Here is an 18,139-nt window from a genome sequence, read left to right as displayed (position 1 = left end):
TACTCAAAATTTCTGCTACCAGTTCTCCAGAACTGGTCAGAACCTGCTGAATACCACCTCTGATTCTGTAACACCTCTTAAATGTCTATGGAGATTCTCAGTCATCTGGGTCATGGTTGTCCCAAAGGGTGCTTTTCAAAAGACAACTGGACTTCCTTTGTTTTTTCTTTGATGAGGTTTCACTTCTCATCCAAGAAACTTCCTCAGTTCTTTTAATTGGATATTATTTGTCCCTTTCATTGGATTTCACCCCTAATTTGGCCCTTAATCTTTGTTGTTAGTCCCAAAGATTAAACTTCTTGGATGAGAAGCAAAACATCCTCAAAGAAAAACCAAAAAGTCCAGTTGCCTCTTGGAAAAACACCTTTGGGACAACCATGATATGGATGACTGAGAATCTTCATAGGTACTTTGTTGTTAGTGGAATCTTTACATCTCCCAGTGGGCATGTTTTCAGTTTTGCCCAGACTGGGTGAAAGATGCTTCTCTTGTTTCTTCATCAACCCACCACCTGCCCACAATCCTGAAAACTTTATTAAACATCTTTATATTGTAATATAGGTAGTCCTCAATTTATATCCTGTTGTTTAATGACTGGCTGCAATAATGACAGTGTCAGAATGGATACTTGATGGCCATTAAAGCACTTCTGGCCATTGTAAAATGTCAGATCACCACCTCAACCATATGTCTGCATTTTGGGCACTTGCAACCCGTTCACAAATTTGCCAAGTGCACTGAAATAATGTGGTTGCCATCTGCAATCTTCTCCATTGGCTTTCCCAGAAAGTCAATGGGGCAGCCAGGAGGGAAGGGTGCAAGTGGAAGGAACGTTGGATCTGAGGTCCATTCCTCTAGCATGCTGAGATATTTCTCTTACCCTTTAGCCTTTCAGAATGCTAGATTTAGGAGCATTTTCCCCATCCCATCTGAAGGCTCAGAAAGACCCTGGAAAAGAGGGGGAAATGCTAATAAACACTAGTGTTTTGAAAGGCTCAGAGTACTGGCATTTGCTAGTATTTTCCCTCCAGAGGGGAAAGGAAAATACTAGCAAATGCTTCTGTTCTGAAACTTTCAGAAAAGTATTTGCTAGTGTTTTTGCCAAATTCCAGACAGGAAATCCAGCCTCAAATCTGTCAAAAAGCTAGTGTATACCATGATTCTTCTTCCAATGGAGCAGGGAGACAGCTTAGATCTTCAGGTTATGGTGGGAAGCTCAAGCTCTCCCCCTACCCCATGATGCCCAAAAGACTCAAACCTTGGTGGTGTGTTAATGACCCCTGCTGTCTCTTAATGAGCACAACTAGAAGAACTGGGGTTGTGGTCATGTTGTGGAATGGTCATGTGGCATCTCATTTGAGGACTGCTTCACTCAATGACCAAGATTCTGAGCCCATTTGTGGTTGTAAGTGGAGGACTATGTCTATAGGAATGCTGCTTCCTTGTTTCTGGGAAGCTAAACTATCTCTGTTCATCTTCTCTTAAAAAAAAATCCATGGAACTTCAGATGCATTTAAGAATAATAGACTAACCTGTTCTTCATTTCTTTGCTTGTTGTAACACTGCAGCTGCAAGGAAAGAAAGAGGGAGGGGGGGAGAAAAATAGAAAGATGCTGTGTTAGTGTCCTAGAAGTTACTATCTGGAAGAAGATGTGAAATATCTTTGCTTCTAGGAATAGCTTTGAAGACGAGCAGTTTAACCTTCAGTGATGAATTGTCCTTTATTACATATTTATACTTGTTGAAATATACATATTTGTACTAACAAGTCTTTATCATAGACTATGACATCTAAATGTTTGATGAAAAGGAACCAAATTATATAGAAATCAGATTTTATTGTTGGTTGCATAATGAGATATACTTGATGTGTTACCTTTTACATAATTAACCTTTTACCCAGTCATTTTCTCCATGGATGTTTCCTAGAATATTTCCACTATTTTATCAATCCTCACCTTGCATATTGTAGCATCTTTGATATACTGTATATCTGCATAGGCTTTACTACAAGATAGTAATGAGTTCTTCTCTTCTTTATTTCCTCTTTTACCGCTTTGGGTGTCAAGGAAATTATATTATCTTCTATTATATTACTTATATGAGTTCACCTTACAAATTCCTCTGATTTTTTTTTAATTCCCAGACTAACTTATATCCTTGGGTTTCCTAGTTGTCTACCATCCAAATAGTGACCAATTCAGTGCTCTATTTGGCTCCTTGAGTTTAGCTGGGCCAGTAAAAATGTACTGGGTTCAGCATTGCAGAAGGAAGAAGGAAGACAGTAAAAAGGTTTTCATTTACAGAAGTATATATAGAGACAAATGTGTGCAAGATGTACAGTAAAAATAAAGATAACCATATTCAAGTCCATATTGTCCACAATTTTTTTAAAAAGTGAACCTATTGTTTTATCAACCTACTGCACCCATCTAGTCTTTATTTCCCCATTTCTCACACAGTGAAACTTTTTCTCCCCTTTCTTCTCACCAGCAAAACAAGCTCATAATGAGCAAATTCCTTATCAAGACCTCACACCATCCTTCATGAAATGACAGAAAATTGCTCTTTGTGGGATTGGTCAATGCAGTTTTTTTTCCTCCCAGACGTCCATTTGTTTCACATGCTAGCGCTGAATATTGTAGGAATTGGCAGATTTTAAATGACAAATGCATCTAACTTTGCCTTGTTCTGTATTGTGGCATGGACATCAAATGCACACCCTCATCTGACTCCTCACAGATAGATAAAAGTTATATAATTACAAAAAAAGATGTTTGTATGTCACAGAGCTTCCTACCTTTTCATTTAAAAAGATGGCATTGAAAGCTCTATAGTATTTAATCATCATTATCAAGGAGTGTCTTCTTTTTAAAAAGAATGTCTCATTTTCTTTCCCATGTAGATTTGTGTATATAGGATCGTTTAAAGTGAACAGCTTGAAAAAAAATAGGGGGGGGGGGTCATCTGCCATCATCAGGCTTCTGTATAGTGTTCATCTGTGAGTCAGACTTTTACAGTGGTTTCAGATTTAAATTTGGGGCAGCCTATTGCTGTGCCAGAATGGTTTTTTTCTTCATCCTGATTGGTTGGGAGTCTTGGTCTGTGTTTATTGGTCTTGGAGTTTGCTGTGTTCTGCTTGATTGGTGTTTCTGATATCTTCTGTCTGTTTTTTGGCTCTTTTTGTATCTTGATTGGCTGGCAACATTGTGTAACTTTATTGAAGGCCTTTAGTGCAGCTTGGCTCCGGGTAAATGGATGGCTATCATTAGTTAGGAAGCTAGGTTTCATCTGGGTGCCTGGTTGGGGTGTGTTTGAGCTGGAGGTATCAGGGGGGATCTGTTTGTGCCCAGGGGTTTGCCTGGCTTGTGGTGTGGAGATTTTTTTGTTTGTGAGTGCAGGCTTCCAAATGATTGACAGTCTAGTGGAATCATCTCTTCTATTCATGCTTTCTGGTCTTTTTTCAATCTCTATGGCTTCTCTGATGATTTTGTGGCTGGGGTTTTCTATAGTGGCTAGGGTTTTGGTGCCATTGAAGTTGATGCTATGACCTGTGGCTTCCATGTGTTGGACTAGTGAGGAAGTGTGTTCCAGCTTTTTGACTGCATTTTTGTGTTCATCCAGGCGGGTGCTTATTCTTCTATTGGTCTGTCCAATGTATGTGGCCGGGCATGATGCACAGGGGACTTCGTATATGCCTTGGTTTTCCAGGTCAATTTTATCTTTGGGGTTTCTAAGGATGGCTGCTATTTTTCTGTCTGTTTTGAAGGCAGTCTTGATGTGATGTCTGTGTAGTATCTTACTAATTTTGTCTGTAGTACCTCTTTTATATATATATATATATGAATATATATATATATATATATGAACACAAAGTTGTAGCTCACAGACGAACACAATACAGAAGCCTGATAATGGCAGATGAGATTCTGCCGAAACGTTGCTACAACTTTAAAAGCATAACTACAATGACATGGGAAAATACCCGAACAAAGCTGGATACCATATAGATATAGATATAGATATAGATATAGATATAGATATAGATATAGATATAGATATAGATATAGATATAGATATAGATATAGATATAGATATATGGATCTTTGGTTATTCAGGTTTTCTCCCGCGTAAAATTGGAAATATTTTGGCGATAAGTTTTCGCGGGTACTTACATGTATGGTATTCAGCTTTGTTCGGGTATTTTCCCACATCATTATAGTTGTGCTTTTAAAGTTGTAGCAACGTTTCGGCAGAATCTCATCTGCCATCATCAGGCTTCTGTATTGTGTTCGTCTGTGAGTCAGACTTTACACTGTACATTGCTACAACTTTAAAAGCACAACTATAATGACGTGGGAAAATACCCGAACAAAGCTGAATACCATATATATAATTATATTATATGTGTGTGTGTGTGTGTGTGTGTGTGTGTATAAAATTTAATAATTAATGGTTTGAGTTAAAGAAAGACGAGATAGCATTCCTGCAATCTTCCAGGAAAAAGCGACAGTCACGGTGTTGTTAAGACTAGCAGTCTGATATGTAGGATAACAATCAATGCAAATTATTGAGTTTCACGGTGGTTATTTTGGAGGTATAATGCATTTTCTTTGCAGCTGGTTTGCATGGTCATTACTTATTAATATCCAAAGGCTTAACCATCTACGATTTAGTATTTTGCCAGGAAAGTTCTCCTATAAAAGAGAAAAGCTCATCCCTCCTTGTAACTGGATCCAATGCTGCCAGGTATCCAGGTTCTTCAATTTGACATCGTGTGTGGATCTTTGTCCTGCATTAGCATGCCTTATGAATTTCCATCTAAACAAATGGAAAAAATGGGTTAGGACAGAGCCTGCAGCTTGACGTGTCCTTTAATTGCCATTTACATAGCAGAGGAATCATTAATTTCTAATTCACCTATTATTCACTGTTCTCAGCCAGCAACATCAATGTTGGGTTTGGGGGCAGAGGAATAAATGCAGCTCCTGTTTTGTGTTAGATACCTACTTTTTGTATTACTTCCCTTAATGGGTTTTTTTTTTACCCTAGCCAAATACTACTGGAGCCTAGGCAGCTTTGGGCTCTTGTTTAGATATGATTTATGATCCTACATTAGCCCTTCATTGACCTAGAAATGCCCTAATATTAAAACAGTTTGACACACAGAAAATCAAAAGCCCTTTTATTGGAAGTGCTATTGTCTGCATCATAAGTTTCCCCGATGTGATGCCACAGTTACACCATCAATTTCCTACTACTATTGAACACTGTATTGAAAAACTAATGGACAGAATCCTTTGTCATTTCTGTTCCAGTGACCAGCAGATAGCTCAGAGAAAGCCTTTCATTTGATATCACTCCAGGCGTTTTGAAATGACATGGCCAAGATACTGTCCCTGCATTTTATGAATATTATATATTGGGTTAGACCTGGTGAAAGGCTACATAATTATTTCTTCTTTGCATGCTACCTGTAGGAAGTAGAGAAGTAAATTAGATAGACAGATAGATGATAGATGAAAGAAAGAAAGAAAGAAAGAAAGAAAGAAAGAAAGAAAGAAAGAAAGAAAGAAAGAAAGAAAGAAAGAAAGAAAGAAAGAAAGAAAGAAAGAAAGAAAGAAAGAAACTTGAATGTCTGTAATTTGCTCATTCCTTTGCATGCTTACAGCAACTGAATGAAAAGTTCTCACCAACAGGATGCAATATGGATTGAAGTTAAGCTCTATCACTAAACTTTATAGGCAGGAAGCTAAAAAAAACATTCTTTGGAACATAAAGCCAGGTTCTCTATTTGGAGTCTTGAAAAGCCTAAAAGACACTGACCAATTTTATTATAACAAGTGTATTATATTAAGTTTTGAAAGGAGTATTAGATGTTTTAACCTGAAGTCTTGCAATCAGGACTTCATGATCCTTTCCTGTTCTGATTCTGAGGTAAAAAGAATAAAGGACAGTGCAAAACACAAAACATAATAAATGGAATTCATCATCATATTCAAATATCATATATTCATGTAAAAGGAAATCATACAAACTATTTACTAGAATAACTTTTCTCAACCTGGTGCCTTGAGATGTGCTGGATTTTAACACCTCAAATCTCTGGCTTTTAGCCGTGCTGGTTGGAAAATTGTGGAAATTGGTTCAACACATTAGGAGGAGAGTCTATGACACCTCTCCACAGCCAATTCTCCATGGCCAACTTGCCACAGCCAGTTCACCATGGGACAATTTGCCATGGCCAACTTGCTGCAGGACAACTCTCTGTGGGTCAAGAGTTACACTAATATCAAAGAAATAGTGGAATAGAATAATTAAAGAAAGGTCACAAAAGGAGGGACAGAATGAAATGTGAATTGCAAACATTAATATTTTTTAATTTATTTTAAATAATTAAATAGAATTGTTAAATTGACCCACAGTAAGATGTCCCACGGTGAGTTGGATGCGGTGAGGTGTCCTGAAGCGAGTTGGCTATGGTGAGTTGGCCACAGTAAGTTGGCCGTGGTGAGTTAGCCATGGTGAGTTGGCTGCAGCGAGTTGGCTGTGGCAACTTGTCCCATTTCAGCAGGAGAACAAGCTATGGGAGGCTGAATTCAATGGTTTAGAAGTATGATTTACTACAGCTTCAGAATGCTAGCCAAGGATAATGGGAGTTACAGCCAAACAATCTAGAAGACAATAATTTAGGGAAGGCAGAAGTAAGTCATCTGTGAACATCCTTCTCCATCCTGCTGCCCTATAGAGCTCCTGGACTTCAGTTGAACTGCAGGACTTATTTCTCTTAGTGCAGTGTTTAGATTAGGACAATTTCATCCATGAATGAAAACGTTAGTTCCTAATATGCTTGAAGACAACACCAAATGAAGAAAGTAGCATTTAAGTTAAAAGTCAAAGTTGGGAATGTTTTAGGCAATTTCAATTCTGGTAGGATATACAGCAGTAGTGGGATTCAAAATATTTTACTACTGGTTCTGTGGGAGTGGCTTGGTGGGTGTGGCAGGGGAAGGATGCTGTAAAATCTCCAGTCAGAGGTGGCATTTGCCGGTTCTCCGAACTACTCAAAATTTCCGCTACCGTTTCTCCAGAACTGGTCATAACCTGAAGAATACCAGCTCTGATATACAGGTGTTGATAGCTGAACACTCTTCTTCTTTTATTTATATTTTTGCAAGTCTTCTCCTATGGGCTTTTCTTTCAAGGAACAATATACATAAAAAGTCAAGATTATACTTTAATTTTAATAAGCGTTGGCATTTGTTGATTCTACTTTTTCAGAGGCTGAAAATGCACCTATTCAGGGTTTGGGGTTGTGGGGTTGTTGTTTTTTTTGGGGGGGAGGTAATATTTACTGTTCCATTACACAACGTAAATAAAGGGATATGATTACTAAAATCATTTTACATTTCCTTTTTTCCTTTCTCTTTTAAAAGTTAATACTAAAGCTTGAGCAAACAGTATGTAACCTCTTTGAAATTTTTTTCCTTAGAAGTTCCTCCCTCCCTCCCTCCCTCCTTCCCTCCTTCCTTCCTTGCCCTCCCTCCATCCCTCTGTCCCTGCAGAAAAGGGGAAGACCCACTTATTTTATCGGATTTTGGAGAATAGATGATAGCAATGGATAGGGAAAAAAACACAATTTAAGAGTATTTTTGTCAGTTTATAATTATAGTATTTTGATAATATTGGGACTTGACCAGAGTCTTGTTGAATAAGTGACATACAACTAATCTAAACTAAATAAACAATACCTACCCTAAATAGACTGGGATGGTTTTATACCAGGGTGCCATTTTCTCTTTTTCCATCTATGGAATTATCCTTCTTGTTTTTAGCATGAATCTGTTAACAAGATGCGTGGAGAGATTATGCTAGAATCTTGCAGCACAAACTTTAAAATAAAATCATGTCAGATCATACAAATTCCAATGTAATTCTTACTTTGTGGATTACAGTTAATTAGCAGTTCCAGAGACTGGTATCCATGACCTTGAAATACAATCCTAGTTCATTAGTACAGTGCAAAGGAAGGTTTACATTAAATATGAAATGGAACATTCCTAACATTAGAAATGCTACCATGTGAAATTATTATGACCTCTTCTCAAACTGAACCATTCTGCTTTTAGATTTCTCCATGTGCACACCAATGAGATTTCTACTACCATCCCCATCAACTATCCTCTTCGTTGCCAAAAGAAAAAACCTGGATCTTCAAAATAAGGATTTGTTTTTCGGGGTCCAGATTTAGGGTTTATTTATTTGAATGGGGCTCCATTTAACTTGCAAATAGGTACATCCTGGTCGTTTGTACTGTACTAAAATGCCCAGGCTCTTTTTATAAGAGCTAAGTATTTCACTAAGCTCTTGCAATATTGAAAGAATCTATATTCTGAGAATTTGAAAACATGTCAGCCCACCTAAATTACATATTGATCAGGTTTAATTGCATGCCACCCATCAGTATTAGGTTTGAAAATTCATAAAAGAGAAATAATGTACTCTTTGTGGATGATTACTTCTGGGGCATTTAAATGAATTCCATCACTTAACCCTGAAGCTGAGACAGATTATTGAGCCTTGCAATCTGCCCGGTCAAAGTCCACTGCAGTAGAACAGCTGTTTTCAAACTCTCAGAGAATAGCGGTAAGAACAACCCATATACATTTATATAGATTTCCTTTTAAGGGAAATAACAAAGTCAAACATTAAAAGTGAGCATGCATTTTTCAATTGGTTCATGACTGTGTCTCTGCACCATTTTGCTGGATAAGCATTAGTGTTTAAGACTTCTTGGATTCCATGTGCAATGCAAAATACATATAATAATTTATTTATTTATTTATTTGATTTGTCAGTTGCTTACAAGATAATAGGTATAAGTATAAACATGACTAAGAATACAGGAAATCGGTACAAATAAATGGGGACAATAGGACAGGGATGGTAGGCACGATGGTGCACTTATGGACACCTCTTACAGACTTCCTAGGAATGGGATGAGGTCAATAGTGGATAGTTTGAGGTTAAAGGAGTGGGGGGTTAGACGATGTAACAACAGAGTCAGGTAATGCATTCCAGGCATTGACCACTCTGTTGCTGAAATCATACTTTCTGCAATCAAGTTTGAAGCAGTTTACTTTGAGTTTGTATCTGTTGTGTGCTCTTGTATTGTTGCGGTTGAAGCTGAAGTACGTAATTGTAAAACTGCCTCAATGGGGGTGCCTACTTAACGGGCGGAGCTGAGTGGTTCTCTCCCCCTCCCACCACCACCACCCTCCGCCCGGGGTGGGGCCAATCTGAGGTGGGTGGGGTAGCGGAGGGTCTGTGGGGGCAGCCCCGCGCCGCGTGGCCCGGGAGTGGGGGAAGGTGGTGGGGGGACTGTGGCGCCCCTGAGGCGGGGGTGCTCCCCCCCCCCTTGAAAGACCGGGAGGGCGGTGGGGGGGGGGGTTCTCAGGAGTCTGATGGGACCTCGGGCCACCGGCTCCGGTGCTTTCAGGGTCCCCTTGGGAAAAAGGGTCGGTGGGTGAAGAGGGGGCCTCCCCGCCCGTCCGCCGCCCCTCGTCCCTCCCCTCCCGAAAAAGTCTGCCTCCCTGCACGAGCCCACCGTGCCGCGCCAGGGCTGGGACCGCCAGCGACTTTAAAACCGAGCGGAGGCCAGAGATAGCCGGAATTACCCTCCACACCACACACACACACACACACACAGAGAGAGAGAGAGAGAGAGAGTTGGCAGCTGTCCATCCCCCACCCTTGGAGTCCGATGGCACGCACGCGAGGGGCTGTCACAAAGAAAGGGAGAGGAATTGAGTGCCAGCCTGAGAAAGGCGAAGCTGCCTCTCTAAAGCATTTTGGTGGCTTTGTAAGTTTGGGGGAAAGGGGTTGGGGGTGTCAATCAAGAATTATATCCAGAATACCCCAAGTGTTACAACTTACCGTATTTGCCGGCGTATGAGACGACTTTTTGCCTTGAAAAGCATGCCTCCAAGTGGGGGGTCGTCTTATACTGCGAGTATATAACAAAAACTATATTTTGAGTGGAAATGTTGGGGGCTCGTCTTATACGCCCAGTCGTCTTATACGCCGGCAAATACGGTAGTCATTGACTGGTAGGACATTGTAGCAGATAATTTTGTGTACTACGCTTAAGTCCAACCATAGGCAGTTCAAGGTTGCCCAAGCCCAAACTAGGATGGCTTAAAAATTCCCATGCATTTTCATTTCTAAAGGTTGGTGTGTTTACAGTTATACCTTTCTTTTCAAGGTTAAAAAAAAACCTTATACAACCAAAGCTTCCTTTGTTGTTGTCCTATGCTGATAGGTATGCATGAAGTTCAGAGAACAGAAGCAGACTCTCATTCCACAGGCAGAAAGTATGAAATCTCAATTGCAGTCTTCCTTTGTTGTTGTCCTATGCTGATAGGTATGCATGAAGTTCAGAGAACAGAAGCAGACTCTCATTCCACAGGCAGAAAGTATGAAATCTCAATTGCAGTCTTCTCTTTCCACCCTACAGAGAGGAGCCATTCAACTGAGGTCCTAATTCTGCAAAAAGCAACAGAAAGACCCAATTCTTTATTTCATTTTCTTATTTGTAGAAAGAAACACTAACATTGGGTTCTTTGTGCCATGTTTCTAAATATAATAAAAGTTGGGTTCCTTCTCACATCCTTATATTCCATCTGTGAATGCTCACTGGACAGGAAACATGTTGCACTCACTGGACAGGAAACATGTTGTGTCATTAAAATATGACAACTACTGCTATTTTTTGTTATTCCATTACCATTGGCAGTGGTGGATCCTGGGGACTGGAGGTGGAGACCATTGGCATACTGTATGGAGAGTAATATTACCCAGCCCTGGCAGAACTAAAGGGCAACCCTTGCACTGGTAGCATTCCAGCTTTGGTATGAAAGTGAGCATGCCTGAAGTTATTTTGCTAGCAGTATAGCCTCGTGGACCCCCAAAGGTCTATAATGTTAAAATATGCAAAACCCAAAATGATTTTACAGCAAGGCAATAGCTCAGCCAGCATCCCCCAAACACAGTATGGAAAAGCACCATGTTTGCTAAGATCCAGAATCCAGCAGGATAAGCATTAACCTGACTTAACATAAAAGCTGCAATGGATGAAGGTGGCTGGAGCCAAGTCATGTAAGGTTTTATATCAGGGATCCCTAAACTTGGCAATTTGAAGACTTGTGGACTTCAACTCCCAGAATTCCTCAGCCGGCTATGCTGGCTGGAGAATTCTGGGAGTTGAAGTCCACAAGTCTTCAAGTTGCCAAGTTTGGAGACCTCTGCTTTATATGCTAAAACCAGGATTTCAAATTGCACTCAGAAGCTTTTTGTAGCCAAAGTAAGCCCCCAATACTATATATCTATAACATTGTTTTAAAAACTTGCTGTATTCAAACTGGATTGAGAAGTGTAATTGATATGGGAATTGTATTATAATGCACACCAAAAGTTGTTCAAGAAAGTCTACTTTCTATCAGCCATTACATTTTGAGGCTTATAATGGCAGGATGTCTTCTTTGCTGTATAGCTTAGTTTGTAAAGAGATGCTCATGTGTTCTTTCAAATGGGGTTCGTAGGGCTAGAAACTGAATTTGAAGTGATTTGGATTTGAAAGGGGAAAAGATGGGGAACATATAGGGCTGATCACATTCTATCTATTGGCAACTCCAAGAAGTCATGTTTTTTTCTGGGCTCACTTGAAACTCCAAGAGAAGACAATGGATTTACAGAGGACAATTGTTGTGGGCAGAACCACATACATGTTTCATTTTTAACTCTTCCAATCTGTTGTACTACCCTAGTTCTCATTTCTGGAACATTTCTGTCTCTCTCTCTCTCTTTCTCTCTCTTCTCTCAAGGTGACTCTGCCTGCAAAAAGTGAGTTTATCATTAGTTTGCAAGGTGTTATTTCCATTTAGAAATTACATCTGTGGTATTGCCCATGGTAAGACAAATTGTGCTTATGTATGTTTTTCTTTATAGATTATCAATACAAAGTAAAAAAGACCAGTTAAAATCATTGAGCTTACTTGGATAAGAGTTTAAAAGCTACATTTTATTTAGACACTTTGAGGTCATAAATATCTGTGAAAATAATTAACTGTCTTTTATCTAGCACTGCTTCTTAGTGAAGATTTTTAGAACATTTAGCCTTGTCTTAATGTTGCTGCTCAGTTGAGGTTCAAAATGCACTCGTATGATGTCAGAAGGAGTTGATTTAAGCTAGTTGACACGTCCCACATCAATGTGTCATATTAACTCAGCGTGATCTTTATAGTTTAGCTTCAAAATGTCTTGCCTGGTGAACAATAGACTGTCAAGTATATTCAGCCAAGTGATAGAACTTGGCTGCTTGTTTTGCTTGGTTAATTTTCCCAGCCTTTTCATATATTTAATGATGAATGTTGGGAAATGAGCTGTAGGTAATGCAATCTCACCACTTCTCTATGCCCACTGCCTAGATGTCAGAGATATTTGAAAGCAATCCATCTGTATCTTCAGCTTTGCTGATCTGAAATGCTGAGAATAAGGCAGAAAAGTTACTGTCCTGCTCTAAGATGCTGCAAGTCTTGAAGCAATAAAAAAGTTTTTTTACCCTATCCCTCACAAAAGAGACAGAAATAAAAACAAACAGTAGTCTGATTCTATGCATTCCTAGTCACTAGCCATGAAGACAAGAGAAAGACTGTCAAAACACTTGTCAATTTCACGCTCAGTCTTGTCTGGGCTACTGAGAAGAAGCTGGAAAGCTGTCAGGTCAGATTTTACATTGAAGGACTTGAAGCTTGCGGTGCTAAACAGAGGGATGAGGCAACAGCTCCTTTCAACAGGGAGGCTGGGTGACAGGATTTAAAACCAAAATGAAAAAAGTAAACAAAAAATCCAGCCAGACAGAAATCAGCTCAAAAGTCCAACACTGCTTACTTAATAAGAATTCAGAAGCCTTGAACTTCTTTCAGGATACTGTAACTTACTTATCTAGATGTGGTCTCTGATGCACACAAAGCATTAAGTTCAAGTAGATGTTATGTTTGTAACAGAATATGAGTATAAATGCATACCCTATAAACTTCACATATGGCAGGGTATTTTCATTGTAACAGATATACTGTTCTAACAGATATGCGTTCTGACCCAAGTCACACTGGCAAGGCAGAGATTAATTAGGGTCTGTCTATTGCTCACTTATCACAGTGTCAAATGACCCACCAATGGTGCTAGTGAATCTCTGCCCCAACCCTCAGATTTTCCCCAGTCTGGATTCCCCGGCTCCACAAACTAAGAGAACAATCAACCAATGGAATAGCTTGCCTTCGGAAGTTGTGGGAGCTTCATCACTTGAGACTTTCAAGAACAGATTGGTCTGCCATTTGTAAGAAATGGTGTCAGGTTCCTTCTTGGGTGGGGAGTTGGACCAGATAACCTACAAGGTCCCTTCCAACTCTGTTAATCTGTTAAATTTGTTAAGTCCTGGTTGACCCACAAGATAAAGAGGGAAATAACAATATCCACAAGTCCAGAGTTCCAACAACCAAAGCACAGTCCAAGAGTCCAAAGTCCACAAGCAAAGTCCACAAAGTCCAAAATCTGAGGTTCAGAGTCTAAAACCATAGTCCAAAGTTTAAGAAACAGGATACAGGACAGCCAGGGAGGTGCACATCAAAACAAGAAGGTGTTCCTTCACAAACACACCTTCCTTCAGCATCAGGTTAAATGACTTCCTGGCTTTCAGCTGTTCCTTGTGAGGGGGGGGCAGGGCTGCTTCCTTGTAAGCAGCCTTGCTGACCTCCTCTGTGCCGCCCCATACTCTGCTCCCCTTGCTTGCAGATCAGGTGGGGGAGGCAGCTGTTCCTTGTCAGAGATGGTCTGGATCCTGTCATCTCTGCTGCCTCTCTGCAGCTGTTCCATTCCTGCAGGCAGCTCTCCATCTGGTCAGCTGCCCCCACCCACTATCAAATGGCCCTGAGAGTACCTTGTCTTTAGTCCCTGGACTCTCCTCTCATTTGGAGGAGATTGTGCCCTCCACATCAGACAGTCCTGTTTCCAACTCCTTCTCCTCCTCTTCCAAACCAGGATCTGATGAAGCCATGACAGCTATGTGGCACAACTGATATATACAAACAGAGTTCTGTAACAGTAAACATGGAGTTAAATATAATTGGTGATGTAAAAGGTAATGGTAATCCAAGTTGGTGGAAATTATTTGAAAGATTTTATTAAATAGGGTCTCAAATACTTTGGCTACCTAATGAGAAGGAAGGACTCACTGGAGAAGAGTCTAATGCTGGGAAAGATTGAGTGCAAAAGAAGAAGGGGATGACAGAGAATGAGGTGGCTGGATGAAGTCACTGAAGCAGTAGGCGTAAGCTTAAATGGACTCCAGAAGATGGTAGAGGACAGGGAGGCCTAGAGGAATGTTGTCCATAGGGTTGCGATGGGTCAGACATGACTTTGCAATGAACAACAACAATTAAACATTTATCTGTATTTACTTCCTTTGTTCTTGTTTGTGTTCATACTTATACTTGTTATCTTGTACAAGTTTGACAAACAAATGAAATAAAAAATAAATAAGGGTCAGGCGATATTAAATATAATTTAGGAATGGATGGCAATTTTCAGTCTTAACCATTATAATGGGTCCAGGAACATCAGTGATCAGAGGTAGCATCACATCAAAAGAAGTATATTTTTAGGGAATGATTGTGTCATCTGAGAACTGATCCTCTTGGGTTGTGGCCATCTCTTCACCTTTCTCTCTCCAAAATGCGCATTTGGTTGATATGATTATATAGAAGTACCTGCTTACACAAGGATTTATATGGTTAAATTTTAAACAAATTAGTATTCTGAATGAATAGGTCCTTCATTTCAGTCTGCTGCTCCAATTGATTGGCACGTAAAACACGCAAAAAGAACTACTAGACGGATACTTTGTAGAGTTTGAAATTCTTAAAAGCTTTCCCCTGAATCATGTTGCTGGGGGAGGAAATTGAGGACAAGAGTTAAAATAGATTAGAAAAGCTGTAAATGTTTCCCTCTTGGTGGTTTTGCTTTCTTTTACCATGCATCCAAAGTTCCCATTCGCTTTGGAGTTACAGTACCAATCCACTTTTCTTCTGCCTGTGGACAAATCAATAGCAAATCACTCATTACTCACTGAGTACATAGGAAACAAGTCTGTAGAAGTCCAGATCAAAGAAGGTGCTGATGGCCTCCCAAATTGAAGCTTACCACCTATAAATCATCTCTACCTATAGCCTCTTGAGGTGTCTGAAATGGTTCTGCTAAAAAAAACCAGTGTAAAGAGTACTTAAAACTTTTCTACAGTCCCATTTGTTGCTATCGCACTGCTGGTGGATTTTACACCCTGTGGTTTGCTTCCATATTTAAGGCTGCATTCTTTATACTTAGCAAGGACAGCAAACTGAAATCTTCATTTAGTTCAGCATTCTGCCAGAACACTTCATAATTTCCAGCAACATCCTGTACAAATGCATTGAAATACGCCGTGCTGAATAGAATGAAATGTAGCATGTAAAAGAGTGTTACATTCTAGCTTCAATCCGTAGGTTCTGAAATCACAAATTTGAAACTGTATAATCATCAACATCAGAAGTCACCAAAGCTTTACTTATTGTGGCTTACAAAATCATCAAACAGAAAATGTCCACCACACAGTAATAGATATATATATAACCCTAATAACAGCATTATAGTACAATTTAATAAACAAAAAGCAATTAGTACAATACAGAATAAATAAACATCTGTGTCATGTCAAGGAACCAGAAATGACACAAATAGTTGATCAGAATAGTATGTTTATTGCTATTTGGCTATAGGCAAGAATCTCACCAGACTAAAGCACTTTCTGCACAACGCTACACACTGTGAAGTTTTAGGGAGGAACTCCTCTCAGCCACTTCTTTCCCATCAGCAGCTCAAGACTAGCCAACTTTTTGCTCCTCCACTCAAGTCAGTTGCAGATTTCACCACAATCCAGTTTTCCATGATCCACCATCATTCTCCAAAGGAAAATATTGCAATGTTTATCCCTCTCCTTATTCCTGAATTTCTATTCTCCCTGGATATAATAAGTTAGATGTACGGATGCCTTTGAGGTTTGCTTGTTGCAGACTACACACATTTTCCTCCCAATCCAGAACAAGAATATAAAATGTGAATTTTGTCCTTCCACTTGCATCCTCCTGCATTCCTACTTTCCGGAAATCCACCTACCTCCAAAAGGTTTCTTTTTTTCCTCCTCTCTATAACAGGTTCCCTTGCCACCAATGGAATTTCAGCATGAACTAGGAGTGAATTTTCATCAAAAAGGAGGGCTGGGCAAAAGCTTAGCCTTGCTTTTCCTTCCCACAAAGCAATTCCACACTGCAGCCTAAACTGTTTGTTGCTGCCTTCAGCTTCTTAAGCCAACTTCAGAAATTCCAGTTGGATTGTAATGGATTGACAATAGGGTGGAGTCAATGCTCCACCCAGACTATAGTCATTGCAAGACTTGATTGGTTGTTTTCCAACTTCTTGGCCTTCCTATCTGGGTAAGAGGGGCAAGCCTAATTGGTCGGCTGTTGTGTTGACCAGTCTTTACCATTTAGGAATTGTTCCTTCCTCTCTAGTCCATGATCTTTCCCTTTCCCTGATGTTTGTTCATATGGATATCTTTGTCCCATCCCACTCCCATATTTTCTCTTTTGATACTAAAACAGAACGTTTCTTAACCCCTTCCCTCCCAATTGTAGTATTGTTGCTCTAATGCTACAATATTCAAAAGAAAAGGTGGACAAGCTATTCCTACCTTCTGAGATTTTCAGAAAATGCATAATAAAGAACCCTGATGGTGCAGTGGTTAGAATGCAGTATTGCAGGTCAACTCTGCTCTCAGCCAGGAGTTTGATCCTGATGGGACTCAATCTTTTGTCCTTCTGAGATTGGTAAAATGAGAACCCAGATTGTTGGAGGCAATATGCTGACCCTGTGAACTGCCCAGAAAGTGCTGTGAAGCACAATGGGGTGATATTGCTATTGCTATAACAAAAAAAAACTAACAGTCCAACTTCATAGACCAAAGTAGCAATGCTTCTATGATGCAACTTAAAGAAGTGGTCAGGGGTTGGGTTAGCATTAGGAGTGTGTTTCACTGGGCTTCCGGTTTTGCCAGGCTTCGGAGGCGGCGGGGTTTCGCGATCTCTGCGATCCCGCCGCGCTAGCTCGTTCTTGGTTCCTCCGACCCAGACGGGTCTGGAGGATAAGGTTGCCCCGTAGAGGCAACCGAAGACAGGGAGGATCCGGACAGGGGTTGGGGTGTTCGCAGACCCCTTCCCCACCCGGCACAACCTCCTTTTCTCAAGTCGGTCCAGCGGCGGTCAGCAATGGCCGCCACAAAGAAGCCAGCAGCCGGACAAGATCGTGCTGGAGGAAGAAGGAGAAAGTTTTGAAGCGAAAGTTTTTTTGGCTGAACTGGGACTAGAAGATACATTTAATACCCTGAAATCTAAGATTTGTTTTTTTTTTTTTTTGAAAGATACTTTGTTTCCAGAAGAGATTTGCAAGCGGCGAGTGAAAGTGTTTAAAGTGAAAGTTTACTCTCCTTCCACATGGAATTAACAAATGAATACTAAAAATCCTACTATTTTACAAAAGGTAAAAATTTAAAGCTTCTTGTTATAAATGGGAAGGGAGAGGACAAAAGGAAAATTTATATTAAGATTTAGTTGAAGGAGATGCCTGGAAGATTTTGGAGATTGGAAGTTACTGTAATAAGAATTTAAAATACAGATTGGCTTTTTTTTTCCCCTTTGCAACTGATATTAACCCAGGAAGAAGGGAAGAACTTTGTGCTTTGTTTGGATTGTTTGATGACTTTGGGACTTTGGGAATTGTTTTAAGCTTGGAAATATCTTTGGCTGTTTTAAGAAGAAGAAGAGGAGTGTGTTTCACTCAGCCTGGGCAGAAACTGGTAGGGTATCCCATGGGAGAATTAAGGGTTGGATGAAGCATGAATTTCTAGAGGTAGGGGACAATTTATTGATTTAATGGGTCATCACTGGATTGAGTGCAGGATTATTTCTTTTTAAATTGGAGAAGATGGCAGCCC

The sequence above is a fragment of the Notechis scutatus genome, chromosome 3, assembly GCF_049901735.1.
Source record: "Notechis scutatus isolate UNSWTSFEM ecotype Mainland chromosome 3, rNotScu1.2, whole genome shotgun sequence".
NCBI classification, from domain to species: Eukaryota; Metazoa; Chordata; class Lepidosauria; order Squamata; family Elapidae; genus Notechis; species Notechis scutatus.
The sequence above is the reverse complement of the archived record's forward strand: the minus strand, read 5'-3'. Positions refer to the sequence as shown.